Raw genomic sequence first — 21,193 nt, forward strand, 5'->3', positions numbered from 1 at the left:
GCTCCTCCACCACCCCTGCCCATTGAAATGAGTGGGCAGCTGCTATTAACGCTTTCTAGCTAGCAGGAATTAAAAGCACCCCGCTAGCGGATGAAAAGCGCTGCTAAAACTATGGTAAAGTGCAGATAAAACTAGCGGCGCTTTACCGCTAACAACGCGCCCCGTTGTCAGTGTGAAAGGGGTCTTAGTTTGCCCAGTAATACATTTGCTGTTGTAACCATTTATAGCTGTGTAATGAGAATTTTGCAGCTTTCCCAAAACAAACCATGCGATAAGATTATCCCAAAAAGCCTTTAGTTTTGTTTAAGGAACAACCTTTTTGTTTACTTCCTGCTTATATATGATGGATCGGTAGCAGCTGGGTAATAGATCTGTGAAGTGTGGAAACCATTTCCACAAATAAAAACAATAAAAATTAGAAATAACGTAACAAGTAAAAAAGCTCATGAACATTGTTTATTTTGATATGACGACATGAATACATAATTTAAACACATATAACAGTTTATGTTCAAACATTCTTGCAATAACGTAAAAACAAGAAAATGATTCAAGATTTAATATGAAGTGCTGTAAAAAAAAATACATTTTTTCCCTATTTAAGAAACAACCCAGGGATTCAAACCTGTAGGCCAAAATTCCAAATAATATCTCTTAATGAAGAAAGTGACTTCTTTAAATATATCTGTATAATACGAGTACATTCATTATTTCCGTGATGTCACAATTCATGATATTTTCACTACAACGCTAAAGCAGGCATAATAATTGCACTGAAATGTGTCCATATAAATTTAACCTGCTGCCAAGGCTGAACCAAAAATGGTTGGGAATAGAACATGGTTTGCAGCCTACAATATGGTAACTGCTGGGGTTTCTAAAGGACATGAAAGGTTGTAACGGGAAAGTTACTGCACTGTTGGCTAAGTGTACTAAAATGTTTTTAACAAGAGCTATTGAAAAATATGACACCAATACTAACTGAAATGCTTTGCTGCTAACAGTGGACAGGGGTTACATCATTAGATATTTAAAGGAGAACGTTATATTTTAAAGTGGAGGGAACTAAGTCGATGATAGAAACCTGCCACCTTTGTATGTTGCTCTTGTGATATATCCTAATGTTGGCCTCCCTTTCCTCAGTTCCTTTGCAACCAGAACATGGTAACAAAGTGAGCAGTAGCAGAACTGAAGGCAGAGGAGCTTAATAAAGAATGTCCATACCAAATGACAGGATCAAGCACGAACAGGGGTGTCACACCACCCAAAGGTTTTCCCTTTTATCGTGCGCTAAAAGGTCAAAGTGCACACAAGCTGTTCTCATAGAATTGGTTTAAAATCATAGGACTGATACACTCATCAGCAGCTTTTACCCCTCAAAACATAGCAATGACAATAATGTAATCTCTTGTGCTCCCACCATTGTAAATACATGCCAAAAAAACATCCAGCCCAACAAATAAGTCAAGTTCTACCAACCAAGTGTTCTTTGATAACTAATTGACTACATTATTCTGATGACAACCCATTGCTGTAGTCATTGATGAAATGTAAGCATCCAGCATGTCCATCAACTCACCAACGTTCTCTTAATACTGTGATATTATGTATGGGTGGACTTAAGCCATTAAAAATATTCTGATCAATTTAGGTCATATAGAAGTGTATCTAAACAAAAAATCACAAATTTAACATATTATAGCTTACCAGTCCTTAAATGCGGTGCATACATTTGTTTTCACTTTTCAGACTAAGAAGAACAGTTTCTGCAAGAACAGAAAATATCAGGTGATCTTGCAGGTAATGTTCTTGTCTATTCCTGAAAGCATAAAGAACATTATATTTTTGTTTAAACTACTAGTTTCACCATTTACTGGAGATAAACAAAGGCAGACATGCTTGAGGTTCATCCTGAGTGACAACCATGGTTGCCTCAGTAGAAACAATAGAGAAACCAGTGTAGACATGAAAGGGCAAGACATGTGTTATTCAGAAGATAACCAGGTGAAAAAAAAGCCTTAAAAAACTATTGCAGCCACTACATTTAGGGTCTGGTAAGCTGCAATTTATTACATTTTTAGTTTGGGGTTTAGATACATTGTAACCATCATCTTCCTCAAAACGAATTCCCTGAATATTGTAGATATTGTACCGTAATATTGTGGTTGAAGGCATTTCATATATGATAAACCAATGGTAAACCTAAAGGACTAGATCTTGCCCCCAATTTAAAAAATCAATGTACCTTTCCAATTTGTTATAAAAACTTTGCATGTCAAGGCTGATCCTTCCATCCTTACAAAAGGAAAGAAGCAGTAAACTGTGTAACGCTTTATATAATGCTGGCCACACCTGATGCAATCTGACTGTATAATCTTGAAAGCATATTTATAAAGTGCTGAATGCAACATAGCCACATATCCACTATTGAGACATACACAAAAAAAAAAAATCATCAGATGATGGTGTTCATTGTACAATCACCAACATTATTTACTTGCAAATTCACCATTTAAAAGTGGAGAGTATGTATTTTAAAGGCATGAAAGTGCAAGAACTGTAAAATGTGCACATTTGGCTCTGTAGTGATGTCATCCTAACATCCTATAGTTTCTACACAGTAGATAACAAACTGCAATACTAATTTAAAAAAAAATGTTTAGGGCGCACAGCCCGAAAGTAAAAACGTCTTGCAAGCCAAATGTAAAAAAAGGGCACATAAAAAACAAAATTGGTTTTAATGATATACAATCAATTATAGAGCTAATTGTTTATAACAATCTTTTTAGCTTGAACAACAGTTTGACACAACAGAGAAGAAACGGCTTTGATCTAATTTGACTGTTTTTTCAGTAGAACTGACTGTTTTATTTGCGGAAACATTTCTTGAAAACTGAATGCCAGGTATGATCCTTACTGCATACTTGCCTTTGTCTAGCTTGGCACAATGTAGGTATATCTCATACCAGATGGGCTGCTGGAGAAGCTGAAAATCACAGCCACTGCTACTACAGGTATGGCTGCAATTTTCAGGTCCTGCTCAGGTTCTGTGCAAACTGCTTCCCCTCTCCACAGAGGCACTGCTGTCACCATTCATAGAACGCCTTGTGTTTTTTGATGGAAAAAGGAAGAGAGGAGGGGCAGTGAGGTGTTCATGTGTGCAGAGTAAAAGCCTCCCACATAGAACCTGAGCAAGACCCAGAAGATCGCAACGCTCACTGTAATAGTGCCGACTACTACTGTGATTTTCAGCTTACTTAATGGTCCATCAGGCATGAGATTTGCACACATACAATACATTGTGCCAAGCTGGAACAATGTAAGTATAAAATACAGATAACTTCTTGAGTTCAGCTAATGGCCTCTTTCATATGGGCACTGACACCCATGCCTGCACACAGCTCCAGGCGGTGCCAACCAGCGCCCACGTGAGAGAGACGTTAAACCACCACCAAACGAATTTCTGAAAAATTATTCTTTCATCGCTATATTGAATATTGCTACATGCATGGCCAGCATTATATCAGTGATCAGGTTTTCAATCTGCTTAGATTTATTACAAAAATTCCAACTTGTTTCATCACTTTTTAACTAGGCCTTGAATAGATTGGATCTTATGTTAGTCCTAACAGATTTAGAGCTCTGTAATATTCTAAAATTAGTAGATTGTACACTTAGATTGTAGCCTATATTTCCAGTTAAAGATTGGTCAAAGAAAGACAAACATTTCCCTGAGAAAACATCTGGGTCCTGGTGCATATAGTCTGACTTACTCAGCAAGAGCAAGCAGCACATGTCCTGTCTACCATTTCCAATGTTTAACAAGAACAGTAGGAAACATATCCAGCAGTCCGTGTATGTTTATCAGGTTTGGAGGTGAAAGTAATTATTTCTCCATCTGGAGAGGCCAGAACCACATTTATGCAATGCTGTATTCCACATTTGCATGAAATTACCTAATTTGGTAGACTAACAACCAAGACGTGTTTATAGCAAACTTAGCATTATTGAGCTAATGTCATATTTGCAAAATAGAGCCTCAGTGTCTGTGAATACTGTATTTTAGAGCTAAACGATACGATGAGAGGTATTTATTGCATATACAGACTAAAGAAAAGTTATCAAAAGCTTACCATGAAATAAAGTTATGTGAATTTCAGCATAAAAAGCGAAGATGTGGTACAACGTTGGTGCTAACCAAAGCCCCACTCTCCACAATTTGAAGTGGCATTTAGCATCAATTGTCAGGGTGCAAACAACTATAAAAAAAAAAACTAACAAATGTGTGCACATGCATTAATTCGTTATTGTAATCTGAATGGGTGGGACAGGAGATTTATATGTCTTGAAAACATGGAGACATGAAAATGAGATAAGCAGGAGGGACAAAACACATTCAATAATTTTGGGTCATGTATGAATTGTTGACCCTCTCACCTGAAATTGAGGAGCAGCTGTTTGCATCAGCCATGAAACATCTACAGCAAGAGAGAAGCTTGGCAAGAAAAGACAGGACTTAGCAAGCACAGAACTCTCACACAATAATAAAACGCCAGACATTTGATATGTGCTTAGGCTGCCCCTACATGGATCGAAATTCAATTGGTTCAGCAGGGACTCGCCACATTTTGATCCATGTGTGGGCTCTGTGATTGAACAGAAGTCAGTCTACCAATTGACCTCCATTCAATTGCCCTGCTGGAAAATTTCTGCTATAGCCTGCAACGTTAATCTGTGTATACTGACGGCAGGTAAGTCTCCCCACTGTAGGAATAAAAAGACACATTGGGGAGGGGAATTGGGTCAGCTTTTTTTGTTCAAACTGCTGGTTGAATAAAAGAAACTGACTCATCTATGGCCAGTCTGTCTCTACTACAGATGTCATGGGACAACAGGCACAGCATTGAAAAACATACCACAGAAAGGACTGTCTTGTGGACAATGCAGATAGCAGGTGGAAGGACTGCCTTGTGGACAATGCAGACAGCAAGTGCAGAAGATGCTGGAACATTAATTTAGCAACAAGCCAAAAGCTTGAGGGCTCTGCGCTCACAGAAGTTCAAGGTAAAACTCCAGAAGGGGTTGGATCAGGGAAATGGCACATGGTTTTCTACTATATGTCCTTTAGCAGTGAACCAAGAAAATGCTAATTATCTGTAATACACTAAGGACTGAGACTCAAATGTGATGAGTAGATGGTAAGGGCTGATTACTGAGATTCAAGCTCTGATCACAGATATCAGCAGGTTTATTTGTGATTCAACAGGTATAAATGTTTTGGCTTTTGAAAATTTGCTGACTAGAAAGTACATCACTACTGGCCACAACACATGACTAACCTCACACTCTGCTTTTATTATATAAAACATGGTCCATTATTTAGCGAACCTTACAGTGTGCTCATTCACATTTTTCCCTAGTATACTGAATAAATGATAGTTAAATAAAATGCACATATTTTTCACTCAAACCGAATTAAAGAAATTCTGAGACATACACTCAATGAAATTTTTACACTCAATGAAATTGTGTGACTATTTACTGAATAAATGGTGGTTAAATCAAATGCACATATTTTTCACTCAAACTGAATTAAACAAATCCTGAGACATACACTCAATGAAATTTTTATTGCTTAAATGTTGTTGCTTATATATTTGGTGCCTCTTAATCTGTTCCCGACTGGCTCACGCAGATATACTGCGGCAGAATGGCTCTCCTGGGCAAAAACCCCATACGGGGGCGTCCTACCGCTTTTCAGCCACCAGAGGGCGCGTGCGCCCGCTGCACAGTGGGGGACCCAATGCGCGTGGCCGGCGAGCACGATCGTCGCTGGCCATGTGCGATCGTGTGCACGAGCGCCAGCATGGGGATTTGTGTGTGTAAACACACAAATCCCTGTGCTGTCAGGGAAGAGGAAACATATTGTTTGTTCCTACTAAATAGGAAAAATTATATATCTTCTCTCCTAGTCACTCCCACCCCCATACAGTTAGAACACACTGAGGGAACACACATTTAACCCCTTGATCGCCCCCTAGTGTTAACCCCTTCTCTGCCAGTGACATTTACACAGTAATCAGTGCATATTTATAGCACTGATAGATGTATAATTGTCAATAGTCCCAAAAAAGTGTCAAAAGTGTTCGATCTGTCCGATGCAATGTCGCAGTACCGCTAAAAATCACAGCTCACTGCCATTACTAGTGAAAAAAATAAAAAATAATAAAAAATTATTAAAAAGCCATAAATCTTTCCCATAGTTTGTAGCTGCTATAACTTTTGCGCAAACCAATCAATATACACTTATTGAGATTTTTTTACCAAAAATATGTAGAAGAATATATATTGGTCTAAACTGATGAAGAATTTTTTTTTTTTAATTTTGGAGGATATTTAGTATAGCAAAAAGTAAAAAATATTGTTTTTTTTTTTAAAAAAATTGTAGCTCTTTTTTTGTTTTTTAGCGCAAAAAAAAAAAACCGCAGAGGTGATCAAATACCACCAAAAGAAAGCTCTATTTGTGGGAAAAAAAAGGACGCAAATTTCATTTGGGTACAGCGTTGAACGACTGCGCGATTGTTAGTTAAAGCGATGCAGTGCTAAATTGTAAAAAGTGCTCTGGTCAGGAAGAGGGTAAAATCTTCCGGGGCTGAAGCGGTTAATCTACAGGCAACTTAAAGTGATTGTAAAGTCTTTTTTTTTTTTTTTACAAATAACAAACATATACTTATACTTACCTCCTCTGTGCAGATCCTCCTCTTCTCGGGTCCCTCTTGCTGCTCCTGGCCCCCCTCCTATCGAGTGCCCCCTCAGTCAGCAGCTCCCCATGGGGGCACCCGAGCCATGTCACAGCTCCATGTGTCCATTCAGACACTTAACCCAGACCCGGCCTCGCCCCCTCTCTCCCCTGATTGGCTGACTGACTTTGATTGACAGACAATGGCACCACTGCAGTGTACCAGATGGCTTAGACATTCGTGGACAATGCTGGATAGAGATGGGACTCAGGTAATTAATTAATTAATTAGGGGATGCTGGGGAGGCTGCTACACACAAAAGGTTTTTTTATCGTAATGCATAGAATGCATTACAATAAAGAATGTCTGCCTTTACAACTGCTTTAACATAGCAAACAAACAGTCCTGGGATTGTGTATGTCAAATGTAGTATGCAAATAACATTCACCTTGCTGTGCTCAATCCAGGACAGGTCAGGACCACATTTTAAAATGAGGCAAGGACCAACTGGCCTGTGCCTACTATGGCAGAATGTTGGGGAAGCAAAGGTTATTGGGTCCTGAAAGTGCATGGATTGAGACTTAATCTATCAACAACAAAAACGACTTTATCTTTATACAACATTCAGCCAACACTGCTCCACTGATCTGAACTATGTAGAGTCCTTTATATGAACCCTGCCAAATTAGCAGGAAACTTTTCAATTAGTGTATAATATATGCCAACATCCCAGCTGTAGCTCTTCTGTGCTATGTTCAAATGTGCTACAATTGAACATAAAACAGAAAGTCTGTTACAGCACTAACCATGACTGTCCCAAACTCACAGGCTTATTAAAAACAACATCTTATACTTATTGTAAAAGCAGAATACAGGAATAAAATTTTAGTTCCAGTTAGTTTCATAAAAATTATGATAAAGGTTAGATAGTTTTAAGATGGAGGAATGATACATATAATGTATTTAAAATAAGACACCTTGAAGGTAAATGAAATAAAGGATACATTTGGTTGTTGGACTTACCCTTTCCCTCCCTCCCACTGTGATGATCTAACCAACCAGACTCCTCTATTGTATACTCATACAGTTCTTGCACCCAGTCCACCAGCATTCTGCCGCAATGTTTACCAGGTTAGAGGAGGTCAGCAGCACTGTAACTAAATGTCTTGCTTTGTGGGAAGTTTAGAACCTTTGGGATAACCTAAAATGGAGCCAATACACAGCGCATGTGCAGTAGTGGTAGCAAGGTAATACCATTGTGTGACTACTACAACATTTAAATGTAGACCAGCAGAACCTACAACAACTGGAGTGGTCCTCACTGTAATCTCCAACCTGCAAGCTCATAGCACCAACTGCTTACCTCTGCTGCCTCTGTTCTGGAGTTAGAGCTGTCAGTTCCCACAAAGGAACCACTCACCACTGTGCCTACAGCCACCCTTCTCCCCACCATTTAGCTAGAACACCCCTTTCCTCGACGCCACACAGACACACAATCCCATCACTGTGCCTGACTCCCCTCCTGCTCTCACCAGCTTTCCCATATGCCCCCACTTCACTTGCCACTGCACCAAAGCTTGGCACTGTACCTAGGCTTGCCTCAGCACTCGCCACCACTGCACCAATGTGCGCCTCTGTGCTTCCTGACACTGCAGTGACACGCCCTTTGCAAATTCATCACTTTCACCAAACAGGCATACTTTTGTGATTGACAATTAAAATTAAATTAGTGATTTTATTCTCAGTTTAACCTTTCCTTATAGATCACATAATCTACAGCACACCTAAAGATTACTTGTGCCCAGTTCAAAATCATGAAAACACAAACCTTTGACATAACTAGTAATAAAAACCTTACAGGTGTTATCAGAAGCACACAAAAGCCCAAGAGTGTTGATTAAACATAGTGCATTGCGCTGTGCATGCCACCATACAAATTTCAGCTGAGAGACCAAGACATAGGAATTGGCCATTAGTCACAGTCAAATCATACAGAGATAATGTAAATACACTGCTAAGATGTTGAATTAATCTCTAGTGGGCAGTGGTCAAGTGATTCCCTGGAATCATGTGATGGCATCATGCTCTGCAAACTGTAGACACTGTATGTCATTAAAGAGATCATGTGAGACTTGTAAGCCTATTCACTGCCAAGGAAGGTCAACATTTTGTACCATCATAGTTGGAAGGGTGAGCCTTCAGGGGAAAAGGTAAAATAGCAAATTGACAGAAAGCAGTAATTCACATGTTAATACAGGTGCTGATTTCTAAGCAATGATGTTATTTACTTTATTAATACTAAATAATGAATGGTTTTAAAAGGTACAATATATTTTATATTACAGTTTGCTGAACAGGACTTGGCCACAGGTTCGCTTTCAATGTATTACATATGAGGTGATTGCCAATAAACAATTAAATTGCTCAACCAGGAAAATTAAAAATTGCACCTGTAGATTAACCCTAAGGGTTAAAATACAATTGGGTAATGTATACAGTTTGTGAAAAATGCTACATTCTACATACACCACATTGAGAATGATAAGCTTTATCCTATTCCGTGTTCTAAGTGCCAGTTACAAAACAGTTAAAAAGAATGTTAAAGGGAAACTGTGAGGATAGGCACACAAGAGCTGTCTTTGCTTATTTGTTTTTTAGGTGCTGGCTCCAGAACTGCAATTCCCAGATATTAACTTTATGAATTAGTGAGTTATGCTTCATTTGTGTGCTTTCATACAGATTGAGTTTATGAGTCAAGAGTTTCATATGAACATCCAAAAAACCTAAAGCAGCAATTTTAAGAATTTGGGGAAATCATGCTTCCCTGATTCTCTGACCTGTAGCTCCAAGTTTGGCACATTGTATATGCAACATGAGATCATCATAACTGACCTGAAACAAGCATGAAAGACAAGAGTTTGGAGTTCACTGCTTGCTTATCTCATTGGCTTACTCATTATACAATTTTCTTATTCAATTTGCTGAAGATTTACCTTCAACTAGGTACAGTAAAACCTTGGCTTGAGAGTAACTTGGTTTGAGAGCGTTTTGCAAGACAAGCAAAATGTTTTAATAAATTTTGCCTTGATATACAAACGAAGTCTTGATATAAGAGTAGCGTCATGTCACAACTGTGTATACAAAGGAAGAGAGGAGCCTCTAAGTGTAGCAATATGGTTACATTTAATGAAGGTACAACATTTAGCAACTTATTGCTACACTTAGAGGTGCCTCTCTTCTCGTTTATGCCTTGTAAAAAAATGCTTTGATATACAAGTGCTTTGGATTACAAGCATGTTTCTGGAATGAATTATGCTCGCAAACCAAGGTTTTACTGTGCTGCAATCCCTGCCTGATTGCATACAAATTGAAAGTGTTTCAGTTTGACCTCATTATATGGCTTAGGTAAATCTAAAGGAAAATAGTACAAACAAATTGTATAATGTATGGCCATCCTAAGTAGTAAAGTCAGGTTAAGATGAAAGCCCCGAAGCCTGCACCATTACAAAAACACAGCAATGATAGCTGCCATATTTGTTCACTCACAAATTCACTTTAAATTTGAAGTTTAGGTATGATTGTTCTTGCAAAGTTACATTGGTCTAGCTTGGACCAATGTATGTATCCATATCACATACCTGACCGATCCTTCTGGAAGTTGCATATAAAAGCAGTAGTCGCTGCTGCTACAACGTAAGCAGCAGTCTACAGGTCATCTTGCGCGCTGCTGGCAATCAGAGAACGCCTGGTATTTTTTTTAAATAAATGCAAGGCATTTTCTGATTGGATAAAGTGGGGAGGGGGTGGTGATGTCACGCTCTGCACCTCTTCCAAATAAATAATGCCTTGAATAAATTTAAGGAGTACTCTAATGCCCCGTACACACACGATCAGAATTTCCGACAACAAAACCATGGATTTTTTGTTTGAAGGATGTTGGCTCAAACTTGTCTTGTATACACACAAAAAAAATGTTGGCCAACAATTACGAACGTGGGAACGTGGTGACATACAAGACGTACGACGAGCCGCGAAAAAGGAAGTTCAATAGCCAGTGCGGCTCCTTCTGCTTGATTCCGAGCATGCGTGAACTTTTGTGCGTCGTACTTGTGTACACACAATCGGAAGTTCCGACAACAAAGTTTTGTTGGCTGAAAATTTGAGAACCTGCTATCAAACATCTGTTGGAGGAAAGTTCCGACAGCAAATGTTCGATGGAGCATACACACGGTCAGACTTTCCAACAACAAGCTCACATCCAACATTTCTTGTCGGAAAATCTGACTGTGTGTACGTGGCATAAGGGTGGCAGTGCTGAGCTTGAATCCTCTCAGCAATGGCCCCGGACAACTGCTGCTATCACTGTAGTAGGAGCGACTGCTAGAGTGATTTGCAACTTATGCAAGGATCAGTCAGATATGAGTTATGCATATTTACATTGGTCCAACTTGGACCAATGTAACTATGCAAAGTTAAAAAAAAATACCTAAACTTCAGCTTCTAATTGTTTTGTTCTCTAAATTGGTACAGGAGGTTACAACCAGTGTTTACAGCCATAACAAACATAGGCAAGACAAGTTTTTACTGACAACACATATAACTTCAGTATTCTGTTCAAGCAACACATAATTTACTAAAGCATTAGACAAAGTGTTTTGAATATCCATAAAAAAAAAGAAAAAGGCAGATCAGGAAACCACCTGATGAAACACTGAATTATAAGATTTTCTTTGTTGTCCCAATGGCTGCTCATTAATCACTGGGTACAAGCACATATATCACTGAGCTGATTTAGTGTAGAAGTAGTTATAATGAAGCAGCATTTATAATGGGGTAGTTTATTTCAAATGCTCTGACAGTTTAGGGTAATGTAAAAAAAAAATAAAACCAGAGTTTCTAGAGCTTGCGTTAAATGTACCAGAAGACAGATTTGCCTACTGTACATACAGGGTTCATTCTCTTTCTAGACTGAACAAAAAGGTAAATGCATTGTTTTTTTTATATATGTATTTATCTGAAAGTTCAACAGCCCTTGTGTGCATTGCACATGTAGCTGGCAAATATTGTATATGAGAGTCTCAAGAACAGCAGATTTTAGACCCCTTTCACACTGGGGCTGTTTTCAGGTGCTTTAGCGCTAGAAATAGCCTCTGCTAAGCGCCTGAAAACTGCCTCCCATTCACTGCAGTGTGACTTCTCACACTGGGGCGGTGTGCTTGCGGGACGTTATCAAAAGTCCTGCAAGCAGCATCTATGGGTGGGTTGGGAGTGCTGTATTTAGTGCTCCCAAAATGCCCTGCCCATTGCAATGAATGGGCAGCGATTTGAAAGTGGTGCAAAACTGGATTTTTGAACCCTTTTTTAAGGTTAAAACCGCCCCCCTGCTAGCGGCTGAAAAGCGCCACTAAAACTAGCAGTGCTTTATCCCTAACAGCGGGCGCTGTCAATGTGAAAGGGTTCTTATGGATGACTTTGCTCTGAATTTTTAGGGAAATCTTGATGGAGCATTGTCAGTTGATAGTAAAACACATGTAGCCTAGGACTAGGGCTACGTGGGCGATTAGATTTCTATGCTACTAAAAGAATTAACTATTTGATAATTATATTGTTATTTAAAAATGGATTGATTTCAGTGTGTTGTACACAAGCAGTAGCAATAGCAAAGAGAATTACTCGCCAGTGTAGTCGTGTCCTAAATCTTAGAGAAATAGCTCCTAGCACAAAAATCATTCTTAGTGCTACTGCAGGAGAATGCTGGGAGATGAATCGCTCAGTCATGCCACTAGTAATCTCTCGTGTAGCTGTTTACATTAAATCTCATGAAATTTCCAGTGTGTAACTGAGATATTAAAATCATTAGCATAGCCCTAGCACATGGGTGCTCAACCTGTGGCCCTCCAGCTGTTGCGAAACTACAAGTCCCATCATGCCTCTGCCTTTAGGAGCCTTTGGGATACCTGTCAGCCTTGCAATGCCTCATGGGACGTGTAGTTCCGCAACAGCTGGAGGGCCACAAGTTGAGCACCCATGCCCTAGCATGTCAAAAATTGTGCAATGGAAAACTAAAGTGGACAAACGTGGGCTTATTTAATAAGGCGAAAACTAGTAATTCAATAGATGTAACCCACAGCAACTAATCGGCATCAGTTGTACTTGGATCTGATTGCTCTAGGCTGATTATAGGTGAAAAATTATTACCTGCTATAAGCAAGGTATGAGTCTTGCAAGGTAACCTTTCCTTACTTAAAGTAATCACTACTAATTACCACTAGGGATGAGCTCAGGCATTTGTGGATCCTAGTCCCAACCCATATGAACATGCCTGCTAGGAAGCTGACTAGGATCTGAAAACTCCCAAGCTAATCCCTACTAACCACCTCAGCTGTTGTACCTAACCCAGTGAAACAATAAAATCATTATTCTCTTTCTCTGGAAAGGGGCACACTCTATTATTAGCAGCAATATATAATATATTTCCCAGCATGCTGAGAAACACTTCCTTATTAAACATGCCCAAAAGATACAAAAAAAAAAATATTGATTCTTATGTTTATAAAGAACAAAATATTGTGCTTATGGACAAAAATCAACAGAAAATTTGATCCCGAAGGTGTCTGGTTTGTTACTGCAGTGCAATACATATATATATATAAAAGTAACAGCTAAATGGAGGAAACAGGACATACAGTAAAGCCTTTGGTACAGTACATTTAAATCCCAATGTTGCACATATATACGTAACAAAAATATATATTAAGTAACACAGTAAAAAATAAAGCTTGCAGCGTAATTTGAGATAGGACAATGATATGACAACAATGCTGAGCTGGTAACTGATACAAAAAGATGCACAGTTTCAATTTTCCCAGTCCATCACAACATCAATTAGCAGCACTGAGACAAGTTACAGACTTCTACTTACAGGATGCCAAAGATCAAAAAAAATATTTTTGCATCTAGATTGTGTCTTTTCCCTCTAAGACATATTGCACTGAATCTGTGTATGTTTCATATTTTAACAGAACTTCTTCAACATAATGCACTTGTGTAGAACAGAAGACTAAGAACACATTTTTATAAAAATAGAAATAAAATATTCATAAGAGACCATGTCTTTCATTGGTCAACGTACTGCAATATCTCTTGATATAGAGTCTTTCACATTTTGTTCACTCCATTCTTCTGTGTAGAGCTGTCATTTGAGGCTTCTTCTACTACATGGATTTCTTTGTGGAGTTACATGTTCCTACATTTTCCAGTTTTTGGAAAATGTCTAAGGCAAAACAATCTTGCATCTGGTATAATGCAGGCCTTTGGAAATCTTTTGCTGAAAAAAATATAAGACATGTAAGAAATAAAGTTTTGGAAAATTACTTCTGATAAAATAGGCCTATTCACAAATGACAATCTATACTATATACAGTATATATCCCTATCATGAATGTGTCCACACATTTATATATTTTTGCGCCACCTACATATCATACAGCAATTTACAGAACACTGTAAAGTAGACATAAACATAAACACACCAGTAACAAACCTCCTGTCTTAGTGTGGCTACATTCGCTCCTCTACTGCATCTATGGAGGAACAACGTAGCCACCCTTGGGGCAGCAGCACTGTCAATCAGTGGAGAATGTAGTGTTAATTGGACTAGTAGATATAGACTGACTTGATAAAAGTGACTAACAAGTTAAAGCTGACACTTTATAAGGAGTTACAGAAATTGTTTTCTTATTCTTTTGAGATAAAGGTTTTACATACATAAATAAAAGGTAGCCATTGTAAGAACCCCTGTCATTGTGAAATGGTTTGCTCAAACCTCTAAATGCCACAGGGGTAATCAGGGCAGAGAACAAGGGGTCAGCAGAGCAGAGGACAAGGGTCAGCAGGGCAGTGTACAGGGGTCAATGGGTCAGTGTGCAGGGGATCGGCAGGGCAGTGGACAGGGGTCAGTAGGGCACTGTACAGAGGTCAGCAGGGCAGAAGATAATGATTAGCAGAGAAGAGGACAGGGTCACTGGTGGCAGGGCACTCAGCAGAACTCTGCCTCCCATCCCTGCGCTGCACACAGCCTGGGCACTCGGCAGATCTCGTCCTCCCCACACAGCACATAGCTGAGATTGGATTCCCTTACAGGTTGAGCAAACACATCTTCAATCTATGCAGTGTGCAGCTGCGGGCAAGGTGAAATCTTTTTAATACCAGTTCTTTCATAAAAAGCTTTATAACATTCCTGGTTATTTTCGTGATATAGATGTTCCTCGCTGGAATATATTATAAGAACATGCATACAAGAAAATGTTTTTCCTATCATCCCACTGCTAGAAGTAGAAGCACTAGAACAACTTTTCCAAGAGAAGGTGGCAATCACTATTACTTGCTTAAAGAAGAGTTAAGTCCATTCCTAGATGGCTTTTTTCCTCACTTTAATAACATTTTTAAAGGCATTCTGTCTCCTATACTTGCCAAACCATACAATGCTGCTTCCCTTACTCAGCCTTTCCCTCCTCCCTTGGAAACTCACATCATTGTTATACCAAAAGGATCCTCATGTATTTGAAAACTCTTTGCTAACAGACTTAAACTGTTGATCCCTAACATAATCCATGCCTGGTTGTAAGGCCCCCTATAACACTAATAAAACCATTTCTCTAATAAAGTATGTCTAAAGAAACAGTATCACAACCTGCCTTATCTATTATCGTAAAAAAAGTGTTTGATAGCATAGGTTGGGGGTTTCTTTTCCAAGATTGGTATTTGACCTAAAATGATGGCACTCTCCCATAACACGTTAGCGAGGATTTGCACTAAAAAAATTCTATCAGATTCCATACTAACTCTAATGCCGCGTACACACGACCGGTCTTTCTGGCAGAAAAGGTCAGACGGAATCATTTTATCGGATATTCCGATCGTGTGTGGGCTACATCGGACTTTTTCTTTAGAAAAGTCTGACCGACCTAGAAAACGAACATGTTTTAAATCTTTCCGACGGAATAAATTCCTATCGGGAAAAACCGTTCGTCTGTATGCTATTCTGACGGACCAAAAACGACGCAAGGGCAGCTATTGGCTATTTAACTTCCTTTTACGTGTTGTACGTCACCGCGTTCCAAACGATTGGACTTTGGTGTGATCGTATGTACGCAAGTCCGTTTCAGCTGAACTCCGTCGGAAGTCCGTCAGAAAAACTGTCAGAGTTTATTGTGACGGAAAAACCGGTCGTGTGTACACAGCATAAGAAGCTCTAATAAGATCTTTGGTCAGATATCACAGTACATATATTATCAACAATCTAAATGACTTAGCAGCAATAAACTTAATCTATGTTGTGTTTCATTTGCATTTGCTTACATTCTTATAATAAACCAAGATGGTCTGGACATAATATAATCAAAATGGATACACTGCCTAAACCACAACCATTTCTCCACTTCCTGACTTCCTTCCACAAGTCACTCGCTTAATTGGGAAATTTATATGGGAAAAAAGAGATCCAGGATACATAAAAATGCCCTTACTCTACCAAAACAAAGCGGAGGACTTGCCAGACACCCCCTTATACTATACAGATTCTCTAATTAGAATAATTAACTGGTTCTATAATAAGACTACAAAACAGTGAGTCAAACTGGGGAAGAACCTCACCAATCCGAGTCTCGACTCTCCCGTGGGGATGCCTTGGCCTTTCATCCGGACCCAAATATCTTCTTGGTACTCCAATTCAATCTACATATCAGGGATAGATATTTGACCAAAGCCCTCTCTGCTCACCCAAATCCTCTGATCACACTGTTCTGTAATCACGAGTTTCCACCAGCCTTACATCTATCTTGCTTTTTAATATGGCATAGATCTGTCAGCACCACAATTGGACATACTCTACAAGCTATAAACACCCTCCATGCACAGATTTGCTTCCAATGTGTCAAAACCAACGAGTAGCCTGGATGGAGTACCCCCAGCTGTCTCACTATCTCTGCTCCTTGGTGCCAAAGTCCTTGCTTACTAGACTTTATACAACTTTTAAAACAGTACTAGCTATAACACAGAGGCCAGACCACCTAGTTTCACAGTTTGAAAAGCCACATAAGATGATCAGGCGCCTGCTGAAGAGCAACAGATAATGTTAAAAAACAATGGATATCAGCCCCATGGATCGCAGCCGCTGGGAAAATACTTCTGGGAGGAAGTAACATAAACCAAGCAGCAAAGAAAGTTCCTAAAGAATTAGGATCCGGGATTAATTGTCTCAAGCAACACCAGTAAGACTCTCTCATTAATTTCCTTGGCACAGAAACAACATATTCCAGCTTGCCTGCTTTCAATCGATGCTGAAAAAGCATTTGATCGCTTAAATTGGAGATTTTTACTTCACTCACTTTGCCAGATTAATGTGGTGGATAATTTGATAGATAAAATCATGGCGCTATATATAACTCCCTCTGCTCAGGTACGAATAAATGGTACTTTCTCTAATATATTTAAGATTAATAATGGTACCCATCAGGGTTGTCCGTTATCTCCATTACTTTATGTGATCACAATGGAACACCTAGCAATAGCCTTAAGCAATAATCCTTCTATTCATGGTATTACTATTAATGAGACTATAAAACCTCACTTTATGCAGATGATGTTTTACTTTATATAACATCACCAAGAATAAGTATTCCCTCTGTTTTAAAAGAAATCAATCAATTTGGATACCTAAGCAATTTCAAGATAAATCTAACAAAATCTGACTTATTAAATATCTCTTTACCTAAAGACGAGGTTACTTCATTGGCAGCGTTATTTCCCTTTCACTGGCAAGAAGTAGCAGTGGAATATTTAGGAGTTAAAATTCCAACAGAACTTACATTGGTTTACGAGATAAATGTTCTCCCACTTCTATTACGAACACAAACGGAATTGTTATCATGGTCGAAGCTTTCTTTATCATAGTTTGGCCGTATTAATTCTATTAAGATTGATACCCTCCCCAAGTATTTATATTTATTCCAAACCTTACCCATTAAATTACCTAAAACATTTTTTTAAAAATTGAACAGTTTTCTATCACAATTTGTTTGGAAAAATATCAAATCTCGAATTAACTGGAAAACACTTTGCCGATCCAAAAATCATGGAAGAGCAGCTTTGCCAGATTTTGAGTGTTATTATAAAGCAGCTATATTCTCTTGTATTCTAGATTGGTTCCATCACCCCGACGATAAACAATGGGTTCAACTGGAAATTGGCTCTTCCCCTTGAATCCTAAAGCTGCCTTGTGGTTCTGTTTCAAAGATATAGGATCACGGTCTTCTTGGCCTTGGCTCACTTATACGGTTTTGGAGAGTTGGCATCACTGTTTAAAATTATTCCCTCTGTCTACTATCCCAGCTCCACTCACTTCTTTAATAGACAATCCTTCTCTATCTATTGGTGTGCATTCAAATGTTATTCTAAGCTGGGACAAATTTTATTAGCCCCAGATTAGACATATGATTTTGGAAGATACCTTTATGCCATTTGTAAATTTTCAAGCTCTACACGATCAGAAAAAAGGTATTTGGCTTGTTTATCTGCACCTGCAGAGTTTTTACTCCTCTTTAACACCGAAACATTCTATCCATCGACCGCCTACAGATTTTGAGCAGCTATGTATATCTTTGGAACCACCAACACATACTATATCTAAGATATATACGTTATTATCTATTTTTAACTCACCTGGTTTACCATCATATACGGCCAAATGGGAAATGGATCTAAATAGATTAATACAAGAGGAAGATTGGGAGCAAATTTTTAGCAATACCCATAAACTTTCAATAGCTTGTGATACTCAAGAGCGCAATTTTAAACTGCTATCTAGATGGTATCGTACTCCAGTTAATTTGAATCGAATTTCTCCATCACATTCAGATATATGCTTGTCCCCCTATTTACAAATTATGGGATCAAGTAATTAGTTTATATAATTGTGCTATGGGTGAATCAATCAACAACTCGGTTGAAGTAGCTCTCTTATCTCTTTTACCTTGATCATTATCTAAAACAAAAAAATCTCTTTTTTTCTCTCAGCTATTAGGCAATTGATACCCAGATACTGGAAAACCTCTATTGCTCCCTCAATTCTGGAGTGGATTGAGACTCTTAATGGTATTATGCATATGGAGATATTGGTAGCTGAAAATAATGATACTATACAGAAGTTTAATGGGGTGTGGCAGACCTGGATAACATTTAAACATTCATCAAAGTTTTTGGAATTTTTTTAACTCTTAAGACTATTTTTTTTTTTTGGAACATAAATACTCTAGCTTTGTTTTAAACCTGTAAAAAGTTGAAGAAAGAACCTGTAATTGTATTAATGTGAGACACCATTATAACGGAAAATTTATATCAAATACTTACCGTAATTTTCCTTTCCTGATGGACTCCATGGCAGCATACATATGGGTTAATCCAGCCTCTCATACCTCATAGGACCCCACTCCCATAAATCTTTGCTTCTAGTCAGAGACCGTGTTCCGTAACTTAGCCTACTCCAGCAAATGGGAGGGAACTCCTGCTGCCATGGAGTCCATCAGAAAAGGAAAATTACGGTAAGTATTTGATATAAATTTTCCGTTATCCTGACAGACTCCATGGCAGCATACGTATGGGAAATAACTAGCCATACACACCTGGGTGGGCAATTGCTGGTTAAAGAGAAAAAGGTTTAATTGGCATCGTCAATAGATAATACATGCAAACCAAATTTAACCGAAGACAAATAAGTCGGCTCTACGCAATAGTGCGTCATAAATGTGTTAATCGACGACCGTGAGGCCGCTTTACAAATTACTTCCAGGGATACATGTCGGGAGACTGCCCATGATATAGAAACACACCTGGTATAATGAGCGGTTACTGCCTCTGGAGGAGCCAGACCCTTAACCTTATAAGCCCACTGAATGGCCTGAACAATCCAGGCTGTGATGGTTCTAGAAGAAGCACACAATCCCTTGTTTTTCCTGTGGAAGAAAATGAACAGATGCTCAGACTTGGCGAAAAGAAGCTGTGGCTTCTAAGTATTGCTTTAAAACTTCTCCAACATCTAAAAGGATGAATACTAGAGTTCTCAGCTGACCGAAAGGATGGAAGAACAATCTCCTGATTCTTGTAAAATACGGATGTTACTTTGGGATTTGATCCTAGCATAGGAATCAAGACTACTCGATCAGGAAGAAAGTAAGGAATGGCTCCTTGAATCCTAGAGAAACAATTTCGGAAACCCTTTTAGCCGATGTTATGGCCACCAGGAAGACAACTTTTGAGAGAAAGATTCCTTCATACATAGCTGACCCATGTGTTGCATTTCTCTTCCTGAGAAGAAATCTAGGACAAGGGGAAGGTCCCATTTGGAAAATCTTGGTTTTCTTTGGTTTTCTCTAAGATCTGAGCCTTATTGCTCCTTCGCCTAATAAGAAAGTGTCTAGCCCGGGATATACCCGTGAAGGCAGAGATTACAGAAACCTGAACTCGCAAGGAGCTAACTGATGAGGACAAATCCAGGCCTGTTTGAAGAAAACCTAGGATATCCTGTGTCTTTGGATCGAAGAACTACCAGTGATAGAAATGTAGTCTGCAAATTTTGACCAAATCCTTTGGTAGACTTTGTTGGTACTTGCACTCCTGGCGTTCAGCAACGTAGAGATAGCCCTGCTTGGGCAACCTCGGCCTCCAGCCTCCCCCTCTCAAAAACCAAGTCATCAGGTGCAGATGGGTTGGGAATGAAGAGTCGTTCCCTGCAACAGGAGATCTGGTCTTGATGGGAGAGGAACTGGATCCCGGAAGCTGAGTTGTAACAGCAGAAGAAACCATGGCATGTTTGGCCAGTACGGGACTATCGCCGCTATTTCGGCCTCTTCGCACCTGAGTCTTGACAAAAACTGGAGAATGACAGGTACCGGCGAAAAAGGCATAGGCCCTGTGGAACCTCCACGGATCTGTCAGGGCATCCACTCTGAAGGCCTGGGGACAACGACATCTCGTGTAGTACCTCTTCATCTTGAAGTTGCATGGAGAGGCAAACAGGTCCACTTCTGGTACAATTCCCAGAGACAGGACCCAACTGAAGACCTCAGTGTGGAGAGACCATTCGTTGTTGTCTAGGTACACCCTTGAGAGAAAGTCTGCCCAGACGTTCTGAGTGGCTCCACTTCCCTCAGCAGCGAGTGTCTCCCTGTCTTTTAATGTATGAGACTGCTGATATGTTGTCCAGTCTTAGGAGAACTGAGGCACCCCTTGTCAAGTGAAGAAATGCTTGTAGAGCACAGAGGCTGCTCAGAGCTCTAGAACATTCAATACTATCCTTTGGGATGGAAAGTCCCATTTCCCCTGAGCTACCTCCATCAGGAAAAGAGTGCTCCAGCCTCTGTCGCTAGCATCCATTGTGATCGTGATCCAGGAGATGG

The 21,193-nt window shown here is 39.3% G+C and overlaps 1 protein-coding gene across 1 annotated transcript in view; it reads right to left on the reverse strand.

Moving 5' to 3' along the window:
* Positions 1–443: 443 nt before the first annotated feature.
* The window catches only part of LOC141128399 (potassium voltage-gated channel subfamily A member 3-like), a 133,812-nt gene continuing 113,062 nt past the window's right edge, over positions 444–21,193 (reverse strand). Inside the window, exon 2 of the mRNA XM_073615675.1 lies at positions 444–14,067. The gene's annotated coding sequence lies outside the window, so the exon portion shown is untranslated. The remainder of the gene's footprint in view (positions 14,068–21,193) is intronic.

This window comes from Aquarana catesbeiana, linkage group LG02 (assembly GCF_042186555.1).
Source record: "Aquarana catesbeiana isolate 2022-GZ linkage group LG02, ASM4218655v1, whole genome shotgun sequence".
NCBI lineage: Eukaryota > Metazoa > Chordata > Amphibia > Anura > Ranidae > Aquarana > Aquarana catesbeiana.